The sequence below is a fragment of the Nicotiana sylvestris genome, chromosome 3 (genome assembly GCF_000393655.2).
Source record: "Nicotiana sylvestris chromosome 3, ASM39365v2, whole genome shotgun sequence".
Classification (NCBI taxonomy): Eukaryota; Viridiplantae; Streptophyta; class Magnoliopsida; order Solanales; family Solanaceae; genus Nicotiana; species Nicotiana sylvestris.
In genome coordinates, this window is record NC_091059.1 from 70270026 (window position 1) to 70274746 (window position 4721).

General features: G+C 34.6%; 1 long non-coding RNA gene across 3 annotated transcripts; it reads left to right on the forward strand.

Annotated features, from left to right (window-relative positions):
- The first annotated feature begins 1159 nt into the window (after positions 1-1159).
- On the forward strand, positions 1160-4467 carry LOC104237431 (uncharacterized). Of its 3 annotated transcripts, XR_011406049.1 has the most exons (5): positions 1160-1341; positions 1451-1561; positions 2116-2185; positions 3376-3497; positions 4207-4467. It is a non-coding gene; the product is annotated as an uncharacterized lncRNA (long non-coding RNA). The 3 variants fall into 3 exon arrangements; XR_713632.2 differs by lacking the exon at positions 1160-1341 and having other exon boundaries at positions 1424-1561; positions 4194-4467; XR_713626.2 differs by lacking the exon at positions 1160-1341 and having other exon boundaries at positions 1424-1561; positions 4207-4317.
- The last annotated feature ends 254 nt before the right edge of the window (positions 4468-4721 follow it).

The window sequence follows — 4721 nt, forward strand, 5'->3', positions numbered from 1 at the left end:
TTGAATTTAGTCCTGTTGATATCTACTATTTTACAAACTCAGCCACTTTTACTCTGATTTGAAACTTAAATGATATTTCTACATCATATTTTGGGCTGAGAACTACTGTTTTACTAATGCCCAAGGGGTTTGTGATGATTTTCGGACTGAATGAGGCTGAGGGCCATATGTGAGGATATGCTGAGTGATATAAGGCCGAGGGCCTGAGATACTTTATGTGCCACGAGGTGGCTTGAGTGATGTGAGGCCGAGTGCCGAGTAATGTGAGGCCGAGTGCTGAGTGATGTTGCCACGAGATGGCTTGATATAGCACTTGGGCCGTAAGGGCCCTCCGGAGTCTGCACACCCACAGTGAGCTCGGGTACCCATTATGATCTGAGAGTGAGCCCGAGGGGCTGATACTGTTCTGAGTGATTGATACTGAGCCCGAGGGGCTGATATTGTACTGAGAGTGAGCCCGAGGGGCTGATACTATTCTAAGAGATTGATACTGTGCCCGAGGGGCGGATTTCTACTTGATATTTACCTGTTAAAATTTTCTGTTTTACTTGTTTTAAAAGGGATTTCATTTGATTTCTTCACTGATTTACTGCCTTAAGTGATTTTACTGCTTGATATGGAATTTCTTTGTGCCTTAACGTGTTTTCATACTTTCAGCCATTATTTATAATTATTACTCACTGAGTCGGAGTACTCACATTACTCCTTGCACCATGTGTGCAGATTCAGGCATCGCAGAGTCCGTTCCTGAGTTCTGATTCTCCCAGTCCAGGCAGTGATTCAGACACTACGAGGTAGTTGTTGGCGTCCGCAACCTCGTGCCTCCCTCATCTTATCATTTTCATGTTTTTAGAACTATTGTATCGGATTTAGTGTTCGGTAGACTTGTATCTGTATTTCTTAGTTGCTCATGACTTATGACACCCCGGTTTGGGCTGTGTCGGGATGGTTTCTGCTGTTATTATCGGTAAATTCTGCAATTTATAGATATTATATTATATTTTATTACCGTTTATAATAATTAATTGGTTAAAAGAGGTGTTCCGTTTTAGTATGGCTGGCCTTGTCTTCACGAGAGGTGCCATCAGGATCGGGTTCGGAAATTGGGTTGTGACAAAAACAATTTACCCCGCTAAAATCCAGGAGCGGATATTTTTGGGGGAAAGATAGTAGAAGGCAAATATCCCTGCTTCTCTTCTTCTTTCCTCTTGTTATTCAGAATGCCAATTCGGGGGATATTACTAGCACTCAAGTTTTGAGTGATATCACCGCTCTTTTTGTGCAAAAATAAAGTTCTAATTCCATCAACGAGAAATCGATTCAATCAGAAAGTCAATCTAGGTTGTCTCTTCTTGAGATGCTCTCTGGTCGTATGCGTATTGTTCTATTATGTTGTTTTATGTTGTTATGTCTTCGTTGGCATGTGTTCTAAGGCCATCTATTTCATCAGCAAGTTAACAAGTCGATTCTATCTGCAAGCTTTGAGATGGATTTCATCGGCACGCTAGTTTGGGGATTTCGACGTGATTTAGGGCTGATCTCATCTCCCAAAAACTTGTAGGTAAGATTTCTTTAAAAATTTCCTTTCAGTTTAGTGGGTTTGCAATTTGGATTCTCTGGAATTCCTTTTCTTCTTAAGGGAATGCCTTTTTTATTCTAGTTATATTTTTCATTTGTTTGTCAATTTGTCATTTGTCTGTAATGTTTATTACAAGAACTGAAAGTTCTATATCTTATATACTGTGGAGTTTTTATGGAACATGATAACTTAAAATGGCCTTGCAAAATGGTTTGACAGCTCTCCAACAGAGAAAACTTAATGTAAGTCAAGATAGTAATTTGATGGTTTCAGCCTTGATAAAGGCTTTCTTGAAAATTCTTGATTACTTATAAGCGAATTTTAGTTCAACAAGCTATTTGGTGCAATATATGGTAGAAGATTGGAAATATATAGCGATTTGAACTTAATAATATGGAAAAAAAAACTTGACAACCAAGCTACCCCCAGATTGTCATTGCAATTGTGGAATGAACCTAAACAGTTGGGACATCTTACTCTTATGGAGAAAACTTGATTTATATCTAACTCTTGTGTGGAACTTGAAATTTTTGTAGGGTGAGTAGTTGATAGCAAATATATAATCCACCAGGGCATTCAAACTTTGGGTATTCCGTCTTTAGAAAGGTAATAGTATACACTATATCCATAGAAGTCATGTTATTATTATGATTATAGTTTACATAATGATCTTATTAGAAGTTTATAAACTTCTAATAAAAGAGACTACATTTTTTCGATTGTAAACTTCCAGTCTAATCATTATTGAAAGTCCATTGTAAACAAAAAGACTACATATTTTTTTTGTTTCGCCAAAACAAGAGCCTGAGCTCAGAGATTGATCACTTCCAGTAGTGGAATCAGGATGCTTTTCCTACTATTTTCATCCTGATATATAATGATTGTAGTTGATTAATTCTCTCCCTTACCCTTGGAATCACGTAGGACTCTTACTGCAACATAGATTTCCTTGGAATGTTATCTTTTTTAAATAGTTCCATGACTTCCTTCTCCTAAGTTTTCACTAAAATCATCTATTTTCTTAAATATTTGCATAAGAATATCTAGTTGGTCTTGTGACCTTGTAGTCTTCTAAAAACTTTGAAGTGTAACTTGATCCTCTCTTCCTTTTTAATTGTCAAACTAAATTGATAAAGTGAGAGAATAATAGTGGAAACAAGAATGGTGCCTAAAGTTACACCTACAAAATTGAATAAAACATGTTTTAGGTATGAAGGAAAATCAATTAGAAAATGGATAGAGTAAGAACTTCGAAGAAGTTGAGATTTAGAGAAAACTGACATACAATCAAAGGATGCTTAGTAATATCTTTTATGCTCAAATTTTATAGTTTCTGTGAAGTGTTTTGTTATCCATATCAATGATGGAAAAAGAAAAAAAAAATGTAAGGCATATATAGTAAGATAATATCTTGATTCTATCCTTGAAATCACAATCCAATCTTTTGAACTCACATAGAAAGTCTATCACATGGCATATCGACTCACGGTGATCTCTATTTATATGCAGATTAAGATTAAATATACTATATTTTAATCTTCACCTCTGTAAAAAATTTCTCCTTATACAGCTACATGGATATAATATACTGCCTTTTTATCGTCGCTTTCTATGAAACGTTTTGACTACTCAAAGAGAAGAACACCCCTATAAATGAACAAAATCAATCAGTTAATGTTTGGTCTAAATTTTTATACATGGTTATGGTCCATTATCGTTGGTACCTACGTTCTTATTAAGCCTAGCTGGTGCATTTTTTTGGTTTGGTGATTTCTATTGCCTGTTGGATTAAACAGGATAAAGCAAGGTGCATCTAATCTAACGTATATTCTCCGGTACATGCGAGTAGTGAACGAGCTATGTGAGGCCAAAATCTTCTACATTCCTCTAGTTCAACTTATGTACAATTCTTGAAAAGGTATTTATTTTCATTATTTCAAGTTATTTTCTGGAGTTACCATAACATACTACATTAGTTTTTGGTCGATTTTAGATAGTACGATGCAAAACTTGATCGTTTTTCTTGTTTACATAAAGGATTAGACACTAGTTGTTTAGAATTCTATAGAGAAGTGTCTATAATATATCCTAATAAAAAAGGAGTCTATAATATAGTTTAAAATACTGAAAGAATGAGTAGCTGAAGGAAAATATGTTAAGAAAGCATAGGTAGTATCTACTAATGTTGAGATGGGAAAGTGGCCAAATTGAATTGGGAGAAATGAAGAGATAACTCATCACGTAAAGTATGAACATATGTTTGTCTTCCTGTTATGGACATGACAGAGATATCTGAAAGCATCTTTCTTCTGGTTCTTATGCTTGTGTGAAAACATCACACGAGCACCAAAGAAAGTGCTGATGGCAATACAAAAATGCAACTGATTGAATCTTCTTCCTTTCATATTTGGAGCAGCTAACTGATGTTCAAGGGCTAATAATTGAGCATTAGTTATTCGATCCAAATGTTACAAAGGTTGTGCACTATTTGTTCAACTGTAACAGAGCCAATGGAAACCTATGCTAGTTAGTCAAGTTCTTTCAATCCATGGTCTTGTATATTCATGATACTATATGAATACATACTATATATTGTTTCTAATTTTAATTTTAGTTTGAATGTGCAGGAAATTGCGGATAATGTAATTTAAAATGGTGGCCCCAAGTCAATTTGATCTATTGAAGTGAATATTGAAGACTTTTGGAACAATTGTGATGTTTGAATATATTGGACGTTGTAGAGTTTATTGCTAGTATACATCTTTAAATATTTCCTTGTTAGTATGTGTACTACAATAAATATGTTTATTTTTAAAAGTTTATTGCAAATATATACATATGAATTATTATTTTAAGTGATTTATTAGCCAATTTAGCGCTTGAGACCATTGAAGTAAGATTATAATACATATGCTTGAAATAAATATGATTTAAAAAGATTTCACTAATAAATCACAAATTGTGGCTCGTATAAATATCTATAAATTTTTTTCTATAGCCAAATAAAAATGCCAGGCTTAAGTAATGTGGCCTATAAGATAAGAAAGGCCACGTTTCATATATGTAGCTTTAGGAAAAGAATAGTTGCCTTATGAGGTGCCAAAAGCGTGGCCCTTGTATCATATAGGCCACGCTTCAAAAG